This window comes from Thalassophryne amazonica, chromosome 8 (genome assembly GCF_902500255.1).
Source record: "Thalassophryne amazonica chromosome 8, fThaAma1.1, whole genome shotgun sequence".
NCBI classification, from domain to species: Eukaryota; Metazoa; Chordata; class Actinopteri; order Batrachoidiformes; family Batrachoididae; genus Thalassophryne; species Thalassophryne amazonica.
In genome coordinates, this window is record NC_047110.1 from 52,998,443 (window position 1) to 53,017,920 (window position 19,478).

Sequence of the window (19,478 nt, forward strand, 5' to 3'; positions counted from 1 at the left end):
GTGGTTATTTGAGTTGTCTGAAAATATCCCATGTGGACAACTCCCCATGTAGCAGATGGCTGAATGTTCTCTTTGTTTTTTTAATGCATCCAAGTTTTATATGCATACACACCCACACACACACACACACGGTAGAAAGTGAGATCTGATAGAATAATATATTCTGTCAGCAGTATCCACAATCAGAGTGTCGGCGAAACTTTCAGATCAGTTTCCCTGACATTTGTAGGTCAGTCTGTATTATTTATATAAAATATTAAGGAAACATATTATTATGGTTTGGATTACTAATTATTGTAATCCACTTAAGTCTTTTATAAAAATGTTATACTGACATTATTGTGAGAAACACTGTAATTGTATTCATACCATACATTCATCGTATCCATATGTGATACGATGAATGTATGGTCTTGTGATTCCATTTCCCATGTTATCAAAGCTTAACAATGAAAAAAAACATTGTGAAGTGTAAAATTAACATGTTTATTTAGCAACTCAAAGATAGTGGCGATAGTAATTTTTGCTTTGGATATCAGGTTTGTTAAAATTTATTTATTTATTTTTAAAAACACCTAACATTTTTTACCAAACATGCATCTGAACAAGTACCCAATGGTGTTCTGCGTCTAACATCTTGAAGACACTGTACTGGACTGTCGTGGTGAAGAAAAGCTGAGCCAGAAGGCAAGGCTCTCGATTTATTGGTCAGTTCTGTTCTTATCCTTATTTATTGTATAATCATGAGATTTGGCTAATGACCAAGAAAACAAGGTCACGGACACAAGCGGCGGAAAGGAGGTTCCTCCTTTGGGTATCTGGGCTTACACTCTTGGACAGGGTGAGAAGCTCACATATATGAGAGGGAGTTTGAGGCCAATTTCCACCGGCATAGTATCGGTGGTGGTCGCTTGGAACCCGGGCCTCAACTGATCTGGTGTGGAAATTTGATTTGTGAGGAATGATTAAAACACTAAATGTAAGAGGAATACAACTGCTTTGCTTGGAAGTACTAAACTTTAAAAGTAATGTGTTACACAGTTAAACATATCTTCACTCGTACTGCTCTTGATCCCTTTCTGTAATCAATGTCAACAACCTTTACCTGTAGCACTGGGTACAGAATTTTAATACTTTTGTGGCACGAACCACAGTGTCCTGATTGCATCAAGAATACAAAAAATTATTTGTAATTTGGTACCAAATTTTGAAACCCAAGCGATACATCTCATCATCTGTAAGTCAATGTAAGTATGCTTGTATGTACCAAGATCAGCAAACTGCTGACGATTGACGACACAAACCCCTCATAGATAGATGAAGGAAAAACATGATGCTGAAGGAACATACACTCAACAAAAATATAAACACAACACTTTTGGTTTTGCTCCCATTTTGTATGAGATGAACTCAAAGATCTAAAACTTTTTCCACATACACAATATCACCATTTCCCTCAAATATTGTTCACAAACCAGTCTAAATCTGTGATAGTGAGCACTTCTCCTTTGCTGAGATAATCCATCCCACCTCACAGGTGTGCCATATCAAGATGCTGATTAGACACCATGATTAGTGCATACGTGTGCCTTAGACTGTCCACAATAAAAGGCCACTCTGAAAGGTGCAGTTTTATCACACAGCACAATGCCACAGATGTCGCAAGATTTGAGGGAGTGTGCAATTGGCATGCTGACAGCAGGAATGTCAACCAGAGCTGTTGCTTGTGTATTGAATGTTCATTTCTCTACCATAAGCCGTCTCCAAAGGCATTTCAGAGAATTTGGCAGTACATCCAACCAGCCTCACAACCGCAGACCACGTGTAACCACACCAGCCCACGACCTCCACATCCAGCATGTTCACCTCCAAGATCATCTGAGACCAGCCACTCGGACAGCTGCTGAAACAATCGGTTTGCATAACCAAAGAATTTCTGCACAAACTGTCAGAAACCGTCTCAGGGAAGCTCATCTGCATGCTCGTCGTCCTCATCGGGGTCTCGACCTGACTCCAGTTCGTCGTCGTAACCGACTTGAGTGGCCAAATGCTCACATTCGCTGGCGTTTGGCACGTTGGAGAGGTGTTCTCTTCACGGATGAATTCCGGTTCACACTGTCCAGGGCAGATGGCAGTGTGTGGCGTCATGTGGGTGAGCGGTTTTCTGATGTCAATGTTGTGGATCGAGTGGCCCATGGTGGCGGTGGGGTTATGGTATGGGCAGGCGTCTGTTATGGACAAAGAACACAGGTGCATTTTATTGATGGCATTTTGAATGCACAGAGATACCGTGACGAGATCCTGAGGCCGATTGTTGTGCCATACATCCAAGAACATCACCTCATGTTGCAGCAGGATAATGCACGGCCCCATGTTGCAAGGATCTGTACACAATTCTTGGAAGCTGAAAATGTCCCAGTTCTTGCATGGCCGGCATACTCACCAGACATGTCACCCATTGAGCATGTTTGGGATGCTCTGGACCGGCGTATACGACAGTGTGTACCAGTTCCTGCCAATATCCAGCAACTTCGCACAGCCATTGAAGAGGAGTGGACCATCATTCCACAGGCCACAATTGACAACCTAATCAACTCTATGCGAAGGAGATGTGTTGCACTGCATGAGGCAAATGGTGGTCACACCAGATACTGACTGGTATCCCCCCCAATAAAACAAAACTGCACCTTTCAGAGTGGCCTTTTATTGTGGACAGTCTAAGGCACACCTGTGAGTTCATGAGTTGAGTTCATCTCATACAAAATGGGAGCAAAACCAAAAGTGTTTATATATCTCAGTTCTCAGGTTTGATGCCTGCATGTATAATTATTAACAATTATTATTTATTCATATAATGTTAACAGGTGTTCAAATGGTGTTAAATTGGTTTCGTTCTTATCTTCTTCACCATTTTGTCATGTTGACGGGAATTAATGTCAAGGTGCTGAACCAGATGATTTAGGTTTTTTAATAGGATGTTTTATGTCATGAAACTGCTTGGACTGTGCCATTGAGCTGTAATACAATATTCCTTTTGTTACAGTCGAGTTTAAAAAAAAATACTGGAATCACAAAAGTGTAATTCGGGAACCTGTTTCAAAGTTCAGGTATTGGTACTGGTATCGCTATTGAAAATTTCTGAACAATACTCAGAACTACCGCTGTTTAAGATGCTTATTGTCTTATGCAAAATTCACTTATTCATACAAATATACCCATCATATTTCAGTTTTGATGCTAATGTATGACATACTGAAAAAAGCACAAATGCAGGAGATTTTTCAAAACCAGTATCTAACACACTTTAGTATAGGACTATCAAATAGAGGAATTAATTTAATTAATACTTAAAAGTTACTATAACTGCATTTTCTTGACAACTAATTGTATTTGATGCAAACAAACAATCTAAACAGAATGTTTACAAACCTGTACCAGTACAAAGACTAAACCCCACAGCAGATAGCAGTGCAAAGTAGATAATCCATAAAAAAGATTTCTAGTATATATGGCCAGAGAGTAAGCAGTAGTGTGGATTATAAATGGCTTAGTTATGACTATCAGTGTTTGTTGACTGAGACCCATTTAACCAAAAACAATTCCTTCTGTCTGTGATGTTTATTATACTTTCCAAACAACAATAGGTGAATAAGCATAGGCTAATTTATTAACTCGCACTGCTCTCCCAAAATTTCCTATATAATTTCCTCTATTGTCTATTGTGTTGGTAGCATGGACCAAGCAGAGGGTCACCACTTTTGAGTCTGGTCTGCTTGAGGTTTCTTCCTCAAATCATTAGAGGGAGTTTTTGGTCACTGTCGCCTGTGTGCTTGCTCTGGAGGTTAGTAAAGTTAGACCTTACTTGTGTGAAGCGCCTTGAGGCAACTTTGTTGTGATTTGGCGCCATACAAGTAAACATAAATTGAAATTGAAATTAAAATTAACCATAGACAGAGGTTTTGGTTTGATTGATGATTTCATGAATACAACTTTATCTACAACTTCTTGGAAAGCTCAGTGAGTAAATAAAGCAACAGCTGTTTTATCAACATGACTTTTTGTGCATGCCTAGTTAGCCCAGTTATACTTCACTCACTGGATGTCAATAACAAATCTATGTCAAAGTGAAAATGGAAGTAGGACCAATGTCATGATGTAATAACTAGTTGTTGTTGTAACAGGAGAAAAAGCTGAAAGTTCAGACTAAAATGTCCACAAACTATTATTGTGTGTGGAAAAGAAATGACTTGCAGTGACAAAAGTGAAAATTAGTAAAATGAGAACTTTCTAAGTTCTTCTCCCTCACAGTCATTCCCTCCCCTTCCTAACCCAATTACCCTCTATGTGGTTTACCTTTTGGTATTCACCACAAAACAGTGACAAAAAAGAGGCATTGAACTGAAGAGGTGCTTGGGATACATTAGTATAGTTAATAGGTATAACTGACTCAGAATTGATCAACTGCAGCTCTGTTTGACACAAATCCAATATGCCAACCTACAACTCCTGCCTCCTGTCAGATTCATATACAGCTGCTAAAATAAGTATTGAACACGTCACTATTTTTCTCATTAAAAGTATTTCTAAAGGTGCTACTGACATGAAATTTTCACCCGGTGTCTACTCCATACATAAAGAAAACCCAAAACAAGTAATTGCAGAAATTAAGTTATGTGTAATGAAATGAATAGGGAAAAGTATTGAACACACTCACTGAAATTTTTTTAATAATTTGTACAAAAGCCTTTGTTGCTAATGTCAGCTTCAAGACACCTGTATAGAGAAACTCGTTATATGCATTGCTCAGGTGTGAGGTTGGCCCATTCTTCTACAAAAAAAAAGTCTTCAAATCTTGAAGGTTTCATGAACTGCTTTTATGAACTCTGATCTTTAGTTCTTTCCTTAGATTTTGTGTTGGATTCAAGTCAGGTGATTGGCTGGGACATTCTACCAACTTTATTTTCATTCTCTGAAACCAACTGAGAGTTTCCTTGACTGTGTGTTGGGATCATTGTCTTACTGAAATTTCCACCCTCATCATCCTGGCAGATGGCAGCAGAATTTTATCAAGAATGTCAGTACATTTTTCCATTCATCCTTCCTTCCACTATATGAAGTTTTCCAGTGTGGTCTGCTGAAAAACAGCCCCACACTATGATGTTCTCACCGCCAAACATCACTGTTGGTATGGTGTTTTTGGGCTGATGCACAGTGCCATTTGACCTCCAAACATGGTTTGTATTACGGCATTCAAAGAGTTCAATTTTGATCTCATCTGACCAGACTATATTGTCCCAGTACTTCACAGGTTTGTCTAAATTTTGCGCAGTAAACTTTAAACAAGCTTCGCCATGTTTTTCTTCAGCAGTGGAGTCTTGTGTGGTGAGCGTGCATACAGGCCATGGAGTTTGAGTGCATTACTTGTTGTTTTTTAAACAACTGTACCTGCTGGTTAGTGTGCTTGGTTTCAGTGGAGAAGGTTGCTGGTTCAAACCCCACCCCTGCCATATTTCTCACTGTAATGTGGACTTGCGCCAGGAAGGGCATCCGGTGTAAAACTGGTGCCAATTCAACATGCAGATCCACCTCAGGTCTGCTGTGGCGATTCCAAGTGAAAAACAAGGGAGCAACCGAAGGGACTTACTTTTAACATGCGAATTCCAGGTATTTCTCCACAAATGGTCCTTGGCTCTTGCACAACTCTTCTGATAATTTGTTTCGCTTCTTTGTCAGAAATCTTGTGAGGAGTACCTGGTTGTGGCCGGTTTATAGTCAAATGATGTTCTTTCCATTTTCAGATTATGGCCTCAACAGTGCTCACTGGAACATTAAATACTTTACAATTCCTTCTGTAATCAATGCCATCAGTGTGGTTTGCAACAATAAGGTTGCAAAGATCTTGACAGAGTTCCTCACTTTTACTCATCATGAGATGTTTCTTGTTACAGCTTGGTAACACCTTTTTACAGGCTGTCAGTTGGGTCTGACCCAGGTGATATTAATTTCCACTGACAAGGGGCAGGATTTCTTTCGATTTAGTGATAGATCGGGTGTTTTGGCTATCATGTCTTTTTGCACCTCCCTTTCTTCAGGTGTTCAATACTTTTCCCCATGTAATTTCACATTGGAAGGGAAGCATGATACATGGATTGGGGCGGCGTCTGAAATTTTATGGACGTTGTACCAGACCGTTGTGGTCAAGAAGGAGCTGAGCCAGAAGGCGAGGCTCTCAATTTACAAGTCAATTTATGCTCCTGTCCTGACCTATGTTCATGAGCTTTGGGTAATGACTGAAAGAATAAGATCACGGATACAAGCGGCAGAAATGAGATTCCTCTGTCTGGGCATCTGGGCCTGCACATCTAGACAGGGTGAGAAGCTTGACCATCTGGAAGAGATTTGGAGTAGAGGAGCTACTTCAGCACATCAAAAGGAGCCAGATGAGGTGGTTCAGGCATCTGATGAGGATACTCCCTGGTCATCTCCCTAAGGAGGTCTTCCAGGCATGTCCAACTGGTAGGAAGCCCCGGAGAAAACCAAGGGCACTCTGGAGAGATTATATTTCCCAGCTGGTTTGGGAACTCCTCGGGATCCCCTGGCAAGAGGTACAGGACTTGGCTGAGCATAGGAAAGTATGGGATGCAGTTCTTGAACTGCTCCTACCATGACCTGGACCTGGATAAGCGGCTGAAAATCAATGAATGAATGAATTTCCCAATACTACACATACTTTAATTTCTGTGCTTATTTGTTTTGATTTCTTTGCATGTGTAGATTACTTGAGGTTGTTAACAACATCTGATGAAAATTTCATGTCAACAGCACCTTTAGAGATATACTAGATATACTGCATGGGGATCCATGGGTAGTGTTTATAAAATAGGCCCAAAATACATAAGCATACCAAAAGGCAAATGTCAGCTCTCCCTGGTTTCTACATGACTGAAGCCATACACACGCACACACAGAGCACACTTGGCTATTATAATATAGATTTAATGAGGAAAATTGTGATGTGTTCAATACTTATTTTACCTGCTGTATGAATCTTTTAAATATCTGTGAAAGCATTGTTGAAGTAAGGCCCTTTAACAAGCCTGTTGAAACATCTGTGGATTATTTCTTTTTTGGTTTACAAAGCTATTCAGGTGACTCACCAGAGTGTTCTTTATTTGTCAAGGAAATGACATCACCAGTCGCAGAATTCTTGCAGTAGTTTTCAGTGAAAATTATCTTGGTGATGAATACTACTGCTTACACTGATGATGACAAGGTGCTAGTTGTAATGTTTTCTTTTTTCCTTGTCTGTGATGTTTTTCATTTATCCAGGTCATGAGATATCAGAAAATGACAAAGTAATGATGCTGCACAACGTTTCATCAGTTGAAGTGTCTCAACACTTCATGGGGATTTTCAGTTTGCCAACTCTTGGCAGCTCTTATGACGTCAAGATAATATTAGTCACAGTAAATACCTAGTAACTCTCCACCTACAGTGGAACCAATAAACTCTTAGAGATGAGGCAGCAACGCCATAGAGAAACCAGCAGTCTTTGAACAGACACTGATTATCTTTTTCATTATCTTATAATTTATATGTCTACCTTACAAATTACCAGAGGTAAAAGTAATACCTTAAATTTACTGTATTATTCTGAATGCCTCAGAAAAACAACAAACCAACGAAAACAAAACGGGTGCTCAAGTAGCTCATAATTTACATAGTTTAAAGCCAGGTGTTGCAAACTGGGGTGCGCGTAAACCCGGGAGTGCATGGATCAAGGTCCATGTTCGTATACATTTGGTCTGGTTAGCTTGGCATCACACTGCAACGTGACATCGATTAGCTTGTAGATGTGCATTGGTCTGACGTCAGCTAGTCAATTTATTTCTGTCTGAACACACACACACACAAACACACACACACACACACACACAACGTCAGTTTGAATGAAGAAAAACAATTAAACGTATTTTGGATAAATGATCATTTGCATTTGAACCTATTTTATGAAATTCCACAAATTTGGGATGATGGCAGCAAAATGCGCTAACTTAATCAGGATGTACACGAGTGCATGACCTAAAACATTTGGGAACCAATGGTTTAGAGTTCTTAGTTTATTGACACTGTCAGTAAGGGCGTCCGGTGTAAAACACGTGCCAAATCAACATGCAGATCCAAATCGGAAAAACTGAACTGACTAAACAAGGGAGCAGCTGCAGGGACTTACTTTTTAGACACTGTATGCTAAGATGTTCAACAGCTTAGCACATCTAAAGTAAACTTAAAATTCCTTTAATGCCTCTGGCTGCAGTCCAGGCCATTTCAGGGTTCAACATTAATACAGCACTCCCATGTTGGCTGTATGCGGAAGATCATAAACTGGCTGCTCCACTATTTTCATTGACAGAACAATGGAAAACTGCCACCACTGGCTGAGAGCGCAACATCTGTGCACCACAAAGGTACATAACACCAAAAGTTTAAAATTCCCCAGCTCTCACTTGCTTCAACAACAAGTACAAACTGGCTGTCATTTTATGATGATTATAATGACGGGGAAAGATGCACAGCAAGAGATGAATTATTAGGTGTGGAGCCAGTTGGTTTTATAATAAAATAATTTTAAAAACTGCTGTTAAACAGTCCGGAAATATGTCTCTGATTTGGTATATTTCTGTAGATGTACATTTCTGGAGCGCTCATCACGGACAGAACAGCTGTTCTTGCTCACTGGGCAGAGCACTACAAGCAACTTTTAAATAGACACACAAACGTGGACAACAGCATTCTGGAGGACATCCCAGAGCTACCAACCATGACTGAGATGGACAATCCGCCAACACTTGAAGCATGTGCGGCAGTGAACTCTCTGAAGAACAACAAAGCCGCAGGACCAGATGGAGTGCCTGGGGAAGTCCTGAGAGCTGGCGGTGAACCAGTCGTGTACTGCCTCCACACATTCATCAATGCTGCCTGGAACTCTGGATGTGTCCCTCAACAATGGAAGGACTCTGACCTTGTGAGCATCAACAAGCAGAAAGGTGACAGAGCTGACTGCAGCAACAGCAGAGGTATCACTCTTCTGTCCAGTGCCGGAAAAGTCCTCACAAGAATTCTTCTGCTCAGGTTAATCCAAAATGTAGCAGAGGATGTACTCCCAGAAAGCCAATGTGGGTTTCGAAAGAGCCGCTGCACCATGGACATGATCTCTGAAGCCAGACAGGCCCAAGAAAAATGCAGAGAACAGCACCAAGACCTGTACATGGTCTTTGTCGATCTAACAAAGGCTTTTGATACGGTGAACAGATCTCTTCTGTGGGAGGTACTCAAGCGCTTTGGATGTCCTAGCAAGTTCTCAGCCATATTGAAAGCACTGCATGACGGAGCCATGTTGAGGGTCTTGGGTTGAGGTGGGAAGTCTGACGCATTCCCTGTATGCACTGGTGTCAGGCAAGGCTGCGTGATCGTACCTGTGATATTTAACTTGTTCCTTGCCACAGTGATGATGGCAGCAAAGAAAGACATATACCCAGAGGACTGTGTCCCCTTAACCTACAGACTTGATAGAAACCTTTTCAACTTGTGCAGACGTAAAGCACCAACAAAAGTCCACCAAGAGGCTATCCTTGGACTGCAGTATGCAGACGATCCTGCTGTTGCCGCCTGCACTGCTGAGGAACTGCAGAGGAACCTCAACATTTTGGACAACACCTATACATGGCTGGGCTCAGTATTAACACGGGGAAGAATGAAGTCATGAGCCAAAGTGAGTTCCAATCAGTCCCAACAAATTTCCTGACCAAGAACACCACACTGAAGAATGTGCCCTCCTTCACCTACCTTGGCTCAACTTTGTGTGCAAACTGCGACATAACCGATGAGGTTAAACGGCGACTAGGACTAGTATCTGCTTCCTTCTGTAAACTTGCAAGCAGGGTCTTCCTGAATAGGAACCTGACTGTCAAGACCAAGGTCGCTGTCTATAGGGCCGTTTGCCTCTCAATCTTGCTGTATGCCAGTGAAACTTGGACACCATACAGATGACACACTCAGACTTTGGAGCACTTTCATACCCGTTGCCTCCACTGTATATTGGGCCCTCAAGTGGTGGCACAAAGTCCCTCATCGGGCCAACATTGAGCCCCTTGAGACCATACTACTACACAGACAGCTCAGGTGGGTAGGACACACCATCTGTATGCTCCCCAATTGTCTACCGCAACAGGTACTGTATGGAGAACTGTCCAAGGGTAAAAGAACTGTTGGAGGACAACAAAAACGCTTCAAAGACCAATTGAAAGTAAACCTGAAGGAGTGCGGTATCAAACCTGCTGATCTGGAAGCACTGGCCTCGGACAGGAACAAATGGAGGCAGCGGTGTTCAGCAGGCAGTGCCTCCTTCACCAACAGCTTCAGTTTATATCCTCATGATAGAAAAACATGTTGGTTTTTCAAAGCTGATAGCACAAACACTTTGTAAATGAGCCTCTGAGGTGACTTTAAACATATAATGTGAACACTGGAAGTCGTGGACAGTTAACCTGAAATACTCTTTCAGTGGACTAAAAGTCTGCTGAGTAAGATAATGACTTATTTGTCCCAATGTCAATGTCGCCGACCGAATGGTCCCTCCTAAAAATTGGTCCGCCCTGCATTCACTGCGCATGGGTCATTTCGGAGCGTCAGCAGCGATTCACCGATTATCGCCTAGTTTCTGCTTAAAATGGCCTTGACTTTAGAATGATTTAAGAAGTTTTACTTGGTCATCTGATGGTTAATAATCACATTATTCCCTTTTATCGCTTTGGGTGTTGAGAGTCAGACTCAGGGAGTCAGACTCAGACATTCTGCTGTGGTGCTCTGATCACTCTCCCATCTTTTATTATGGAATAATGTTAAATTTAAGTGGAAATGACTCTTGTACAAAAGCTTCAGATATCTGTCACTGAGACAGAATGATGACTGGAGTGCAGTTTTAAGCAGAACCGGGGCGATAATCAGTGAATTGCCTGCAGATGCTCCAAAATGACGCAGCGCAGTGAAGGTAGTTCGGTCTGCGACACCAGACCTGTGACAGTAACCCCATTAGTGGACCTAAGGTGTACTTTTCAGGTTCTTTAAAGCTCAGAGCTCAGTTGTTACACCATCGACAGAATGAAAACACACAAGGAACATCTCCTAAATTGATGACCTTTAACAACTATCCTAAGAAAGCTTCTGACTCATTGATGAAAGTCCATTTTCTCTATTTCCAGTTTTTTAAAATAACTCACCAAGACAAATGGCAAAAATGACTGGTTTTATTGTATATAAAAACTTTATAAAACTTTTATACAATTTGTTCCAGCTGTCAACAGGATTTGCTCATATCTTCATATTTTTATTGCTATACATCTCGTTTTGAAGTACTGGCTGAACGAGTAAGATCAAGATCAGTTTTTTTTCCCCTCAATAATTTGACATTTTACGCAAAAGTACATATAAAATAATTTAAAAATTGATTAACAATTAACACAAATGCATCGGGCTCTGTAAACATGTCGTGGGGTATTTATTTATTTTAGTTTAAACAACAAACCGAGTATTAAAAAATGAATAATTAAAATGTTGGGTAGACAGAAAAAAGGTGGGTATTTTTATCTTTTAAGACGTGAAACTTCAGCAGGGTACTTCTTTAAAACGTGCTTTAAAAAGGCGAATTGAAACCACGAAAATGACAACTAAACGAAAGACTAAGGTTCGTGAGAAAATAATTTTCTTCAGCTCGCACAAAATTTCTAATTAAACACTTTATTTTTGGTTCGGTGGGAAGTTTTCAAAAGGCAGGAGACGGCGACCAACTCCGCGTTAACTACAGATATATTGCGCTGTAATATTTTGATTCTTACCGGGAAGGTAAAAGTAACAATAAAGAACACTTACTTTATCTTTTAAAGGTGAATAATGACTGTCTTGTGTCTTGTTCGCCGTTTCCCTTGACTGTTTTTCTGTGACAGACTGGCTCTCGCTCTCTCTCACACACACACACACACAGATTGTATGGAAAATGGCTCAGCACGCCACCGTGCGGCAGACAGAGGTCACTGCCCAAAACACGCACCATTCAGTTCAAGCAAAGATGGTTTTGCAGTCTGCAGTAAATAAGCATTACTGTATGGGATTAGATTTGTGTCAAGAGGATTCATTTTTTATATCAAATAATTTAAAACAGACTAAGAGAAAATAAAGCCGAATCAGGATTAAAATATTTATGTGTGACCAGGGGCGGTCCTGGAGGCGAGCCGACCTGGCAGCCCCGGGGCGGCATCTCGGGGGGGGGGGGGGGGGGGGGGGGGGTGGCAACGACCGTGCGAAAAAAAAACAACCTGGTGTTTTAAAAAAAAAAAACAAAAAAAAAACCGTCCCAAAAAAAAAAAAAAAAAAAAAAACGGGGTTTGGGGGGTGTCTGACGGGGGGTTTCTGGTGGTTACGTTTCGGCCGCCCCCACTCTTCCCCTTTCACATCACGGATAGTGAGCACTGTGGCAAACAATTATGATGCCCTCCTACAAACTTTTGTATATAGACTGTTTTCCTCTTCCTTCTTTTGCACTTCTTGTTATTTATGACAAATTATTGTGGTTTGCCATTTTTGCCTTTAAAGGAGTGTTAACTTCTCACTTGTTGCTTTCTTCTTACTTATGATACACAATAGTGTTTGTTATTTCTTCTATGTGTACAGTAATGGGTACAGAATTTACCTCTGTTCATTTATTTATGATACATGATTGCGCTTTACCATTTTTGCCACTTTAATGTATAGGGGGGGTTTAATTGTACATTTTTTGTCACTTCATGGTATTCTGTATATACAGATTGTTTAACTTCTTTTGTTATTTATATGGTGCGACTTAAAGACTTAAATGGAGGTTTAAGTCTTGTTCATTATGGTGAATGGTATGGTATGGTATGATAATGCAAAGTGCACTCTGTTGGTAAAACTGAATAACGTGCAATATTTTGACCATCAGGTGGTGCTGTAGTGCAGTTGTGCTTTCTTAAATACCTGTACTGTACATAGTTGTAATGTGAAGTCACTGAGTCTTTTGTTTTTTTATGTTCAAAAACTTTATTGAAGTAATTATTATTTATCTTTGTGTTTGTTATTGCAGTAGTCATTAAAACCAGAAATTTGTTCTTGAAAATAGCTGTTGTGAGTTAGTTTGTGGGATTGTGGGTGTTCTGGACGAAGTTAGTGTTTTCATGGGTGGTGGGGCGAAGGTGGTGGCCACGTTAGTGTGCGCGGGGGTGGGGGGGGCACGCAGGGGGTTTTGCTCGGGAAGTAAATCACTCTAGGACCGCCACTGGGTGTGACAGTCATAAGTGTGTCGTAACCAAGCGGCAAGAAGACCTTATTCTGACCCCAACCCTGAAGTGCAGTTCCTTGACTGGCCGCTTGAGGCTGGCTGCAAAATGGAGCACATTCCCGTAGAGGCCCATTTTAAAATGTCTGACTTTAGAGCAGAAATAAATGTTTACAGCCTGGTACAAAAAAAAAAAAAAAAAAAAAAACAGCTTCGGTCTCTATAGTTTACGCATTCATGACAGCTATACAGGTGATGAATTTTTTTTCACAATTTCCGAGTTTAAGACATTTTAATGAATACAATTCTGCATAATTGTGGGCGTGGTTGCTTTGAGTGACAGCGGCTGGCTCCAGTGACTCCGCCTCTCAGGTCTTCGCTGTTGTGTTGTTGCTATGTCTGTTTGGCATATTTTATCACAAAGACCCATCTTGTTGTGCGGTGAAACGCCCTAACAAATAATCTAAGTTGTCTGTGTTGCAATATTCATGCTGAGTGAAACTCTCTTTTTCAATGGTGTATGCTAACGGTGCTAGCACTTTTAGCAGCTTTCAGTAGGTCCACATAATGCGTGATTATTGACTAAACAGTCAGCAATAACTTTTACTGTCCACACCAATGTAAATTGCTAGGAGAATTACCATGCAATTGCCATAAATATTAATTAAAAAACACCCGAACATTGATTAGCTTGTTAGCTAGATTGGAGCATAGATTTGTATGTACGCAGTTTGGAGTCAAAGAGGGGTATACTCAGGCTTTTTTTTTTCGTCAAACACTGAGCTGCCCATGCTCTACCCCTTTATGTATTAATGAGTTCCTCGCGAATCAGCACAAGGGCAGGGGGAAGCTCTCAACATGGCAATGCCCACACTAGGGGGTCATTTCAGCTGTTCTAGATCTCTACAGAAAACGAACAGATGACGTCATGCAGGCTATGCCAAGTATACAGTGGGGAAAATAAGTATTTGACCCCCTATCAGTTTTGCAGGTTTTCCCACCTACAAAGAATGGAGAGGTCTGTAATTTTTATCATGGGTACACTTCAACTGTGAGAGACAGAATCTAAAAAAAATCCAGAAAATTACATTGTATGATTTTTAAATAATTAATTTGCATTTTATTGCATAAAATAAGTATTTGACCCCTACCAACCAGCAAGAATTCTGGCTCTCACAGACATGTTAATTTTTCTTTAAGAAGCCCTCTTATTCTGCACTCTTTACCTGTATTAATTGCACCTGTTTGAACTTGTTACCTGTATAAAAGACACCTGTTCACACACTCAATCAATCACACTCCAACCTGTCCACCATAGCTACGACCAAAGAGCTGTCTAAGGACACCAGGGACAAAACTGTAGACCTGCACAAGGCTGGGATGGACTACAGGACAAGAAGCAAGCAGCTTGGTAGAAGACAACAACTGCTATGATTATTATTAGAAAGTCGAAAAAACACAAGATGACTGTCAATCTTCCTCGGTCTGGGATTCCATGCAAGATCTCACTTTGTGGGGTAAGAATGATTCTGAGAAAGCTCAGAACTACACAAGAGAACCTGGTCAATGACCTGAAGAGAGCTGGGACCACAGTCACAAAGATTACATTAGTAACACATGATGCTGTCATGGTTTAAAATCCTGCAGGGCAGCAAGGTACCTCTGCTCAAGCCAGCACATGTCCAGGCCCGTTTGAAGTTCACCAGTGACCATCTGGATGATCCAGAGGAGGCATAGGAGAAGGTCATGTGGTCAGAGGAGACCAAAATAGAGCTTTTTGGAATCAACTCCACTTACCATGATTAGAGGATGAGAACAACCCCAAGAAAACCATCCCAACTGTGAAGCATGGAGGTGGAAACATCATACTCTGGGGGTGCTCTTCTGCAAAGGGGACAGGACGACTGCACCGTATTGAAGGGAGGATGGATGGGGTCATGTACTGCGAGATTTTGGCAAACAACCTCCTTCCCTCAATAAGAGCATTGAAGTTGGGTCATGGCTGGGTCTTCCAGCATGACAGTGACCCCAAACACACAGCCAGGGCAACTAAGGAGGGACTCCGTAAGAAGCATTTCAAGGTCCTGGAGTGGCCTTTTGAAACAGAATGACGCAGGTGTTACAAATGTTACAAAAGTATTTTGAGTTTTCCCATCATGAAACTGCAGTACAAAAAGCTACATTTTCTATCCATTTATTAATTTGTTCACTTTTTGGGCCTTATTACTGTACTTGTGATAAGAAATTGCATTAGAGGCTGTGTTTTGTAGTGAAGTGGGTGCGACGTAAAATGTGGGTGTATCTTATATACTGGACACTGATCTAACTCTAGTTGGATCAGTGTCCAGTTTTGTTCAAAATTTAACTGGTTTATCTTTGAATAACACACAGCCTTTCCACAATGTTTAATCCACGTGGGCTCCAAACTGATTTTAACAGCTATGGTTATGGGTTTGACCTTAATGTTCACAGGTCATATAACCAACAGAAAAGTGACAGACTTAATTATTAGTGTTTAAGACTAACAATAGTTGCCTTTAATGAATTCCACAGAATTGCAACTGTAACTATCCCCTACACCAGAGTTGGGCAACTTGTTCCAGAAAGAGCCAAGAGGGTGCAGGTTTTCTTTGCAGCCACTGATTCCACCAGGTGACTTCACTGATTAACTGATTCCATCTACTCAAAGTGATATTAATCAGTGAAATCACCTGGTGGAGTCAGTGGCTGCAAAGAAAACTTGCACCCTCTTGGCTCTTTCTGGAACAATTTGCCCACCCCTGCCCTACACACTATAGCATAAACCAGTGAAGGGCATGCAGGGCCAAGACTTTGCAGGATTAACTTGGTACAGATCATCTCAGGAGGTGATTTAATTGGTAATCAGGACATTAAGTTGAGGGCAGGAGCTTATCAGTAAACCAACCTGCTGTAGCGATCGGTCTGATGGAAAACCATTGTTTCATGGCACGCTGTTGCCCATCCCTATGAGCATTGTGTCCAGATTTTGACCTGTCTGTGACCTTGACTTTTAACTGTTTTTTCCCTTAAATAAAACCAGTCTGTCCTCAGTGAGACATCAACAGTTCCTCCAAGTTTGGTTTGAATCCGATCAAAACTCATTTTGCTCACATACGGATGGACAGACAGCATCCAAAACAGTAAATATAGTGTGTGCACGATGACTGTAAAATGTTTTAATTACAACAACATAAAAAAACATCCTATGACTCAACATGTTATGTGGAAAGTATGGACCAACATACACAAGATTATATGGAAGCTTTTCTGTCTGAATCATTTCCTGGGTCACACAAAACCCATTTTCAGCCATACCCTAATGATTAAAGAGAGGAAAAAACAAAATAAAACAGAAAAAACTATGCTGTAAGACATGACAAATAAATCTAAATCCACAAAGACTAACTGAACAGGTATGATAACAATCAAGTTATCAATAACAATCAAGTTACATGCTGAACAACATCCAAACACTAAGCAAAAGGTTAAGATTGCATAACAGCACATGAGTTTCCATTTGTTCAGACATGCAAGTTGTACATTCAGTTTTGCAGAGTAAGATGTTTCAAATCCACATTTTATTGGTAGGTGAAAGATATCTGTCAGAGGTTGTTCTATGACGGTTATTAGTCAAATTTTGGCAGAATCAGTGACTGTGATAAATGATATACAAAATTTAAGTCTAACACTTGTGTCTGGGTATTACTGACAAAACATGGGCAAGTTTAATCCTCATCAGCCTCTATTTATTTATTTGCATGTTTTGACATTACAGCAATATTTTTGAACTGGCTGAATGCATGTAGGTTCCATATTGCTACTTAATGTGTGCAGTATATTGTTTGGCATAAACCACTATTTCTGTTTATTGTTAAATTTTCACTACAAATGTAAGATTGGGGGCTGTTGGTTGAAGCACATTCTTCAAAACAGAAAATGGTAATTTCCCTCAAAGGGATCAACGGGTACCAATGATGATTCAATTAATTTGAGGCCATCAAATTAAACAATAGCGTTCTTTATTTCAAACTAAAAGGTGGAAATCCATAACAAGTCATTCTGAGGTATAATATAGCACATATATACATAAAAACACAATGCTACAACTTCAAATTTGCTCAACATCTTATTTACAGCAGCGGAACATATACTAGATCAACAACAGAGGGAACAAACTGTTCAATTTAACAAACTTGTCAGATTTTAAAGAAATAAATAGACAAAGCAATAGTTTACAACTTAAAGCTACAGTGTGTAGGATTCAGTGTCAGTTAGTGGAGCGATTGCAGACTGCATTATGCTGTTGCCAGTCAACTGTGCCCTTGCCTTCTTTTGTGATAAACAATATGTATCACCTTCCACATCACGAAAACAAGCAGATGGTGTATGAGGGAGCAACCACTGAGTTAACGTATTACTATTAGTATTTTTTCCCCCCCAGTCTTCCCATAATGATCCAAAATGAGGAAAAACAGACTAAGTATGTCTTGTGTGGGCTACTGTATAATGTGGCGACCTCCAATGAGGGGGCCTGCTCCCATGTAGATATGAAGGGCTCATTCTAAGCAGTGGTGGGCACTGTTCAGCTAATCCGATAACCGATAATTATCGAAGCTAATATTTTGTTAGCAGATTAGCTTTTCAGATAAGTTTTAAAACCATCATCGGACCAATTATCTTCCGATAAATTTAGTTCCAATAACTTTCAATCCGCTTACTTTTTTTACTGGTGAAGTGAGCATAATAGTCAAAAACGTTTGTAAACCCTAAAATCAAACATTTTAATCCCTGTCGTCTGTAGAGCAGCAGTTTATGGCAGACTGGCCGTAGCTTGTTGATTACATCATCATGAAGCGCAAGACGTGATTGGCCGGTCAACGCAGTGAGCATTGTGGGTAGTGTACTTCAGGTTCACTTTTGACGTTACGCTGTTACCGTCCACTTGACACAAACAAAACTGACTAATTTTAACATTATTTTATTCCTTTGTGGCATGGAATAATTCAATCGCCAAGACTCGGTGGGAGAGAGGAGATCTCAGCTGCAAGGACTTCTCTTCACCGTTTTCACACTGTTTTGGATAATCAAGATGCTTTATGTGGACTATTTTCTTCAGAATTTAATGAATTCCACTGAAACTAACAGGTAAGAATTTATATTTACTACTCTGGGGTTTTAATTTTTTATTCATTCATTTTTCGTGTGTTCTTTTTGTGTTTGTGATCCTTAAATTTACCCAGAAGCCCCTGCAGTGCATAAAGTGAAACTGATTTATCAGAAGCTGACAGTGTAATCAGATGTGGCTGAATCCGAATCGGTAATAAAGATAAATTTTCTTTTTTAGCAGTTTATTGGTTTAGCGTCATAAAGGGTAACTTTTCAGTTATCGGATTAATGGCTATCGAAGCTAACTTTTTAGTTAGCTGTGCCCATCACTGATTCTAAGCTTATGAAAGCACACCGACTCATTACTGCAGATAGTTATACATTAATGAACAGCTGGTTATAAAATGCTATATGCCATTTTTGCTAATAAACGCCCCCAAATCTACACACTGTAGCTCAGAGCAGCGATCTAGGAAACTGAATGATCCTTATCCTGCCTCCCATCTTCTGCTCATTGTCACTAAAATGACCAAACTCTCCTAAAATAACTGTGCTTTTCAGACCTTTGAACATTTCACAAGGCTGATGATTCAAGGCTTCTACTGAAATAAAACGACCCCCGCGCCCATAATCACTATGTTAGCAAGGAAAGAGCAGTAGGTCAGGACATACAATGGCACTCAGGAAACCTGTATCTAATTAAACACTGCAAAAAAGTCTAATTACTACTTTTCAGGAGTTGGGGAGACCTCACCCACTGTTTCATATTCTCAAACTGAACTGAGCACTCACACGAGTAACAAGCACATTTGCCTTCAGCGGTGGAGTGACACGACCACATAAACCCGCAATCACTAAGTAATACCTCAGGACGGCGCCCTTCTAGGGCGGGACTGAATGTGTTCAGTTACTCAATATGGACCACCTTTGTAGGCATATATGTCACAGCATGTTCAACTCAAAATGAAGTCAGAAATCAAGCCACAAGATGAACATCTTTTTC

At 40.5% G+C, this 19,478-nt stretch overlaps 1 protein-coding gene across 1 annotated transcript in view; it reads right to left on the reverse strand.

Moving 5' to 3' along the window:
* cd82b (CD82 molecule b) overlaps positions 1–12,026 on the reverse strand; it is a 51,937-nt gene extending 39,911 nt beyond the window's left edge. Inside the window, exon 1 of the mRNA XM_034176264.1 lies at positions 11,929–12,026. The gene's annotated coding sequence lies outside the window, so the exon portion shown is untranslated. The remainder of the gene's footprint in view (positions 1–11,928) is intronic.
* Between the last annotated feature and the right edge of the window lie 7,452 nt (positions 12,027–19,478).